Source organism: Vigna angularis, chromosome 8, assembly GCF_016808095.1.
Source record: "Vigna angularis cultivar LongXiaoDou No.4 chromosome 8, ASM1680809v1, whole genome shotgun sequence".
Lineage (NCBI taxonomy): Eukaryota > Viridiplantae > Streptophyta > Magnoliopsida > Fabales > Fabaceae > Vigna > Vigna angularis.
In genome coordinates this window covers 20,068,601-20,078,403 of record NC_068977.1, presented here as the reverse complement: position 1 = coordinate 20,078,403, position 9,803 = coordinate 20,068,601, and positions in this window count along the sequence as shown.

Genomic DNA, 9,803 nt, shown 5'->3' with positions numbered 1-9,803 from the left:
GCGATTTTTGTACTAGTGTATAAATTGTATAAAACTTACTCATCTTTATTGAAGTTGTTGTCATAATGACACCTCCATGAAACAAAAATAAAATAAGCATTGAAGTTATTCTGTTTTAATCTTAAAATATATAGCCTTACTTAGAATTAAAGTAACAAGAAAAAAACATGAATAGGTCTATGTGATTGAAAAATCTAATACATATCAATTATCTTCTACACATTTTGTTTTAAATATTGATTATATAAATTTGTAATGATTTATTTTTTAGTTTTATCCATAATTAACTTCATAGATATATGGGCATGACAAATTTTGAGTGTCATCTACTACTTTTATATGTGGATTTCTAAAATTTACAATCACATAAAATAAGGTATACAACTTATTTAGATTCATATTTTCTAGCATGATTACTAGTTGTTTATTCCTCTCTAACAAGCAGATATGGGATATCATTCTTTTATTGAATTATGCATTGTAGATGAGAAAATTGGTTAGAAATATTATGAGATCAAGCTAATTTGTTTCCTTGGGAGGGCTTTGTATGTAACATTCCACTTTTAATAGTAAAATACTAATAAAATAAAATATTACATATATGATAGTGAAACCACTACAAGAAAACAAACCTATGAAAGATAAGATATACACCTATAGAATCATCTAACTTTCCAACTGTTTCACCCTCACCTCCCACTAGAGCAACTGTAAAGAACGTCTCCCTAAACTCACACCATTAAGGTAATCATCGTAAAAGAGAAAACATACACAAAGACAGACAACACAAAAGCAAAAGTAAGCTAGCGGTAAAACAATTCATCATAATACAATAAAATATTCCATTATACATTATATTACACACATAATAAATATACATCATAATCATATCAATACATTTGACTTGACTCATGCGGATATAGTACGAAGATCGAACTAGGGTAGTTTATGCACTTGTAATAGTAATACCGTTGGCCCACCCCAGCCTACCATACAAAGTTAGTCCGTAAATTTCATTAACCAAGGTAGAGCCCCTAGATTGGACCTCCTACTACTCTCCACGACATAACCAACAACCTCTACTTGAGTTGAGGTTATTGAGAGCGTCAGGATAAACTCCCATTACAAAACTCCATACATTCATACAACAATAATACAGGGCACCACCATATAACCTCTCCACGAGGGTCATGGAATTACGTCCATCAAAACCATTAACACAATCAACTACATATTCATCATCAACATATTCATCTCATAATCATATATATATATATATATATATATATATATATATATATATATATATATATATAGACACACACACACACATACATATAGATATACTTCACACAAACATTGCATACTATCACATGAAACCTTTGATTATACATTAAACAATTGGAAACACCCTTGCAAGTCATCAGAAGTCACAAAATAACACAAATTTTCTTTATAGCATCTTGATACCACATTAGGTAAGGAAAACAACTTGGAAACCCTCAAGAACAGCTCTGAATGGGTCTAAAACCTCTAAAACGACTTATTGAACATCTAAAAATGATATCCAAAACCCTAACCCCCACCTCCTCAAAATTGGTGCAATGGCGCTTAAGGGAACCCAAGGGCTGGCACTCAACACCCTAACTACTTGAAACAGGCGTTTAACACTGGTGCCTCTGGAATGGAGCTCCCAAGGGTGCCCAAGCCCCATGACAACACCCAAAACACTTCGAAAATGGACTTTTATGCTCCCAGAACTTGTTCTATTAATCAAGTTGGTTCCTCAAACATTAGAATTGATAGGAAAAAAAATTTATAAGTGAAAATAAGTATTTGTTTAATCATTAGACTCAAGATTAGTTGCACCAAACCGTTTTTGACACTCTGAAGCACCTAAAATCAAATTTACACATTATACACCAAATTTATGCAACCTAACCACTTGAACAAGTTCTAATAGACCCAATAACATATTACAAATCATTACCTATAGCCCATAACTTCTAATTTGGAATCTTAGTGGTTAAAACCCTTAAAATTGAACCTAAAACCATACAAAACTCAACATTTCAACTACCAATTCATTTTACCTCAAATTTCTCTTAACTAAGAGTCTAGAAGAGTTTCAAATGACTCCATGAGTGTACTAAACTAGTTATTTTTTCATTACAATACCTATCTCTCAAAGTTACTCTTAAAACCTCTCTTTTTTTACCTTAAAACGCAAGAATTGGTTAATCTTCACTCCAACAACTTTGAATTCAATATTAAGCCTCAATACACTTCATTATACGCAATCATAACAACAAAATCATTACAACCACATAATACCAAACATTCAACCATCACATAGTCATTAATCATCATTTAAAGGAACTAATACTAATCAAAATATCTAGATTGCAATCAAATCAAATTATCATACATGCAAGCACTAAATTTACACAACAATCATAATAGAAATACAAACACTAGCTTTCCTTACGTTACGTCAGTCAACGAAGCTCTAAAACATCGACCCCTTACTTAGAATTTAAGGAACTCTAGAAATGCCTACAAAACACTGAATTGAAAATAGAACGAGTCCTCAAGACCTCAGATTACAAGACAATTAGAAAGAGAAACAGTAAGACGCATGACGAAGAATTGCTTCGCGTGATTTCAAATTAGGAACGAAAGAGAAAAAAAAGAGAGCTGAAACTTACCTGCTCTATTCTAGAAATTAGTCTGGTAGATGTGGATATTACTCTACCGTGATCTGCTAGGAGCTTCCTAATCATCAAACATATGATCGAGATGCTAAAATCTTTAGAGAGAAGGTAAAGAACTCTATAAAAATGGTTTCTAGAGAAGTGGTACGTTGTAAAATAATAAAACTCGTTTATAACAAAACTATTTATAATAAAATCATTTAATATTAAACTAACTGAATCTGACTATTTTTAAACTACCACCACTTCTAAAATATCATTTTTTGAGGTTATACATTGTATACAAGTTTAGAACCTATGTATACCTATAAATGAAAATTACGATTTTTTTGGCATCCTAAAATTGTCTTATAAGAAATCATCCAATTTTATTAAAGTCTTCAAGAATTAAATCAAGACATTTAATTATAGAAGGAAACCAATTTTTTTTTCTTTTCTTGCTATCACAAAATTAGAACCATCATTTGCCAAAACTTGCACAAAATTATCCTTTGGTTTTCTTCTACTACAAAGTATAATAATTAAAACACTTTCTTGGCATCCTTGATCACATCCTCTTTTTCAAATTAGATACTATTACTTTATGATAACAACGAGACTTTAAACTCCTTCAATATTCGTCTACAAATTTCAACATTTGAAAAAGGCTTAATATCTATTTTGGTCCCTCAAATGAAGAGGTTTGTTCAAAGTGGTCCTACATTTTAAAAAAAGTTTAGAACAGTCCTAATTTGTGTAAAAACAGTTAGAGTTAGTCCTTTTTGCTTACGGCATTAAAAATCTAATGGTGTAGCTGCCCCTTGCCAAAACTCAATAAGGTGTCCAATCCTTCTCATTGAGTGGCACGTTGAGGTAATATGACGTGACAATTTTGAATTTAAAAAAAAATGTTTTGACTGGGGTTAAAAGAAAAAGGGTTGCATGCTCTGCGTTGAAGAAGATGCAAACGTTGATGGCGCGATGAAGATTGGCGATGAAGGGTTTGCTTGCAGGTTCGAAGAGTTATGATGCGTTGATGGCGAATCTTGGTTGGGTGATTTTCGCGAGAGGCTTAGGCCTTTTTTTTATTCACGATGAACTCGCGATTAGGGTTCCTAATTTGGGATTTTTAGTGTTCATCTGGAATTTGGTTTTCGCAGGTTCTCGATGGCTATGGATGAGGCTCAATTTGGGTTTCTTTACGTCTTTGCGGTTTCTTGCAGGTTTCGAAGGAGGAGATTGGTGGAGGAGCTTGCGTTTTGGTTACAATGGAGAATATTGTGATTGGGTTTTGTGGTGAAGGAGATGCGCGATTTGCTCGTAGATTTGGGATTACAGGTTTCACTATGGTTGAACCGCAAGGAAGGAGATGAACATTAGCCATGGTGGCTGGTCATGATTTCTCGTGGTTGTTGGTGGAGTTCACGTGGTTGTTTTTGAGTTTTTTTGAAATTATGGCAAAAAAGATTATGGTGGTTTTTTGGTTTCGTTGCGGTGGCACATGGAGAGGAAAATGTGATATGGTTGTTACGAAGAAGCTAGTAGCCTTAGCGGTGGTCTGAGGTGTTGACGACGATAGTTTGTGGCTCAAACGTTTCTGGAGGTGGAAGATGAAACTGACGTGGCAAGCAACATTTTTTTTTTAAATTCAAAATTGACACGTCATTGTACCACGCCATGAGAAAAATTGGACAACTCATTAAGTTTTGGCCAAGAAGGCAGTTGCACTTTGAGATTTTTAACGCCGTAAGCAAAAAGGACTAACTTGAACTGTTTTTCACAAATTGGGACGTTTCTAAACTTTTTTTAAAACGTAGGATCACTTTGAACAAACCTCCTCATTCGAGGGACCAACATAGGTATTAAGCTTTTGAAAAAATAACCAAATTAAATGTTAAAGCATTTGCAAATGTTTACAATAATCAACTATCTACTATTAAGTAAGTAAGAATATATACTAATTCAAAAAGTAACAAATTTTTTTCCAAAGATATAAAATAAGAAAATTCTTTAATAACAAGTTTTTGTATAAAAAAAAATTCAAAAAATAATGAATATAATTGTTAAGTTCCACGAATGGACATATAAGGAAAAGTTAGTATGGTACTTGGGAGATGTGGATTTGATGAGTCTTAAGTCGTGAGTCAACCCATACATAAGAGACCTGAAGTTACATCTAACCTAAAATCTTAAAACAACAGTTTGTAGGTTCTCTAGTACATTGCTCATGTAACTCATTTACACTAAATGTGGGACTCCTGGCTTAATACTTGAATTTCCCACAATCTCCCTTCAAGGGTGAGTCTCGCAAACTCCCCTTCCACCTTGAAAGTATTTTAGCCATGAATCCTCTACTTGCATAACACTCCTCATATTGGGTTCCTCAAGTTGACATACAAGGAAGAGTCAGTTCCTAACCTAAGAGATGTGGATCCAATGAGTCTTAAGTAATGAACTAATCCATATATAAAGGATTTAACGTCATCTTCAACCCAAAACCTTAAAACATTAGGTTTATGGGCTTCTCTCCTTATATATTGCTCATTTCATTCATCTTCACTCAATCTGGGACTCTTGACTCCACATTTGAATTCCTTGGAATATTCTCCCTCAAATGAGCTCATCCTCACATTGTGAACTTCTTGTTCACCTTGAAAATGTTCTACCCACAAGTACTAAACTTAAATAAAATTCGTCATAAGCGACGCCAATTGTTAGGCTCTTCAAGTGGACATGTTAAGGATAGTTGATAACAGTTGAAAAACTGTTATTTTCATGCTTAAAATTGACACAAAAAGCAACCTTTACACTTAGAAACTAGCTTGAAATCATGCTTTTATCCATATTTTCATAAATAAGAGAGCTGGACAGGTTTATGCTTGATTTCAGTGTTTTTGTGCAGGTTTTAAGGTGAATTTACTGAAAGAAGTGAAGAAGGAGAGAGATGGAATCAGAAAAGTCAACCAGAAACCAGAAAAGTCAACCAGTCAACCAGAAAAGTCAACCAGTCAACCAAAAAGTCAACCAGTCAACCAGAATACGAAAAAAGTCAACCAGACGAGTTTTGGGCCAGTTTTATGTGATTTTATGATCTGTTTGGGCCTGGACCCGTTTTCTATTATTTTTATGTCCTATTTAAAGACCTAGATGTCTTAGGGTTGGTATCTTTGGCAGAAACAAAGCAAACACTCTCTCTTTCACCCCTTTGAAGGAGGATCTTGGATGCTCAGGCTACCTCTTCACCTTTCTAGGGTTTTATCTTTCATTCTTTCATTATTGTTCATCTAGGTTCACCATGAATATGGTGAACTAAACCTTGTATGTTTGTTGGGGAATCAATGTAATCTTTTGAAGCTCTCATATATGGAATTTGTGCTTGCATCTTAATATAAGATTTATGCTTTCCTTCATCATTAGTTAGGGTTTTCCCTCTTTGCCTAATGCTTGCTTTGTTTAACTCATTCAATGGATAATTATTGATTTTGTCGATACGGGAACGTACGGGGAAGTCTAGATCCGGGGAATTTCTCCCAATATTATATTGGTTGTCGTTAAGCTCCTGCACTTGATGAACTAATTATTAGGAATGCTAGGAATTGTATGAACTCGTAATTAGGGAGAAGCCTTCTTTGAAAGGTACTTTAGAGAGTGGCATTAACAATGATGATTTGAATGTTGAATTCCTAAAATATATGAGAGTGGATAAGATGAAATTGAACCCCAACAACATATTCTTATATATATTTCATTGAAAGTGCTTGTCTTTTGCTTTTGCCATTGATCAACCTCATGCATACATGTTTATTTTCGTCTTTTGCATAGTAAAATCCAATTATTTTGTTCTTAAGTCTTAGCTAATCAACGAATCACATAACTAAACTAGGCCGTGAGTCCTTTGGGAGAACGATACTTGGTCTTACCGAGTTTATTACTTGAAATGATTTGTTCATACTTGCCGATTGTAAAACAAGTTTGTGACATCATATTTTGGTGATCATAAATTTGTCCATCAAGTTTTTGGCGCCGTTGCCGGGGACTCGTGGTTTAACTGGTTAATTTGTGTGATTATTGATTATCTTTGACTGTAATTTTGAATTTCTGTTTTTATTTTCGGTTTTTATTTGATTTGGTTTTATTTTATTTGATTTTATTTGATTTTATTTTATTTTATCTTATTTGATTTTATTTGATTTTATTTGATTTTATTTGATTTTATTTTATTTGATTTTATCTTATTTGATTTGATTTTATTTGATTTGATTAGATTAGATTTTATTTGATTTGATTAGATTAGATTTTATTTTATTTTATTAGATTAGATTTTATTTTTTTTTATTTTATTTTATCCTCTGAATCTTTTATCTTCTGAATCTATATCTTCTCCTATATCTTTTTGTGCTAACAAATCTTTTCTAGGGTTTTGTTTTCTTGTGCATGCAGGAAGCAATTAGAACAAGGAGCAAGAAAACAACAGAACCTCTGCTTGAAGGTCTAGACGAGAGTAGATGGAGGAGAAGAATTCGAACATCTAGAGAACTTTTCCCTTCTCCAGAAACTCTCTTACAATCACCACCACAAGGTTCTGTTCATAGCACAGAAAATATGGAGAACAACAATGTTAGAAGAACTCTTGCTGACTACACCAATATAGCTGGACCTCAGCACTTTAACAGTATAGATAGACCTAGAGTCAATGCAGCTAATATGGAGGTCAAACCAGCATTGATTCAACTGGTGAAAAGCAACCAATTTAATGGGTTATCTCATGAAAGCCCATATGAGCACCTCACTACCTTCAATGAGATTTGCAACACAGTCAAAATTAATGGGGTGCCAGACGAAGCTATCAAACTTAGCTTGTTTCCTTTCTCATTGGGAGGCAATGCTAAGCTTTGGTTGAATTCTTTCCCAGAAGAAAGTTTCACAAAGTGGGAAGCAATGGTCACAAAATTTTTAAACAAGTACTTCCCACAATCTAAGGTGACAAAAGGCAAGCAAGAGATTTCTTCATTTAAGCAGGGTATGGAAGAATCACTGGGGCATGCATGGGACAAATACAAAAGCTTGCTAAGAAAAACACCCACGCATGGCTTTGAAGATCAGGAAGTAGTCTTAACTTTCCTTGGAGGGCTTGGTTCACAAACCAAGATGATGTTGGACGCCTCAGCAGGAGGCAATATTAAATGGAAAACTCCAGAGGAAGCAACAGAGATTATAGAAAACATGGCTACTAGTGATAATGAGCTACACAGTGAGAGAAGAGCTCCTATGCAAAAAGGAGTCCTCCAATTACAGACACATGATGTCCTGCTAGCTCAAAACAAAATTCTAACTCAACAGCTGGAGACTCTGACTAAAACTCTTGCACAATTACCCAAAGAGTTGAAAACTGCTGCACAGGTACAAACCCAGTTGTGCGAATTGTGTGGAGGCGACCATATCAATGGTCAATGTGCCTTTCCAGTTGAAGCCGTGGAGGATGTAAACTACATGACCAATCAGTACCGTCAAGGAAGCTACAATTAGGGGTGGAAACCACACCCAAGCATTGGTCAAGGGCAAACTGGGCAAGCGGGTCAATATAATAAGCAGCAGCAGCAACCCACCTTATGGCAACATTTATCTATGCTTAATGAAAGGTCCATGAGGATGGAGGAAACTCTCAACAATTTCATACAGAAAACTGAGTCTACCCAAAAGAGCACTGAAGCTGCTATCAAAAATTTGGAGACTCAGATGGGGCAGATCACCAAACAGGTGGAAGAAAGGCCAAGTAGAAATTGTGGGGCTAATACTGAGGTTAACCCCAGGGAAGAGTGTGAAGTGCTAGTGAATGTAAATGTTGAAAAAGTTGAGTTGGAAAAAGAAGAGAGAAAAGAGAGAGAAGAGAAAATTTGTGTGAAGATTGAGAAAGTGAGTAGAAAAAGAAAAGAAAAAAAGAAAGTGAGAGAAAAGAAAAAGAGGACGAGAGAAAAAAAGAAAGAATCATATGAAAAACCTCTTCCTCATCCAAAGAAGTATCATAGGAAGAAGGAATTTGAGCACTTTATGGAAATTTTCAAGAAATTGGAAATTAAAGTTCCTATGATTGAGACACTGCAACAGGTTCCCGGTTTGATCAAATTTCTGAAGAAGTTCAGTAGAAAAAAGAAAAAGAAGATGGAACATGAGCTTTATTGGGTCAAGCTAATGACGTTAAAAGAGCGCTTGCTGGGAGGCAACCCAGTGATTTAAAAACTTTTGATTTTGATTTTGGTTTTGTAACTTTTAATCTGTGGACATTATTTTTGTAAATATTTTGTTGGATATAGCATCTACTGAGGGATGCTAGTTTGACATAGCATCTACTGAAGGATGCTAAGTTGTAACACCTACTGATGGGTGTTGGTGAGAAAATTTAGCACCTACTGATGGGTGTTGGTAAGTTGTAACACCTACGGATGGGTGTTGGTGGATTTTGGGTCAGGCTCGTGACGTTAAACAAGCGCTACTTGGGAGGCAACCCAGTTGATTGATTGTTTTTGTTTGTTTTATTTTAGTTAGGGTTTGCATAAGTATTTTAAACATTGAATTGCAGGGAACCAGTGAGGGGCATGTCTAGGAGGCACGTAGGTTAAGAAAAGAAGGAGAAGAGCACTTCACGAAAGTGCCGCTGAGCGGTACTATCGCAGAGTGGGCTTTGGTTACCCTTTAGCGGAACCCGAGCCCATTAGGGTATTTTTATACCCTAAGCTGCGCAAATGCTTTTATTTTCAGGCTCTTCTCTACACACGCACTCCTACATACCTTTTCAAAGGTTCTCTACAACTTTTCCCTCATCCCTCTTTAGAAAATCTCCCTTCCACTCACTTGCTCACTAGTTTTCCATCTAAGTTTGGGGTTGGGAGAGAGCATCATTGAAGGGGCTGATTTCTTCATTATGGTTTACTAATGCTTTACAATGTATCTTTTGGTTTTGTGAATTATGTTTGATGCAGGGATGGCCTCCTCATCGGGCAAAAAGAATCAAGACTATAAGATCCAAGAAGAGGAAGATACAGAGGACAACTCAGATTGATAAGGAGCTGAGATAGCATTTACAGATGAATGTTATCATATGCTTATGCTTTT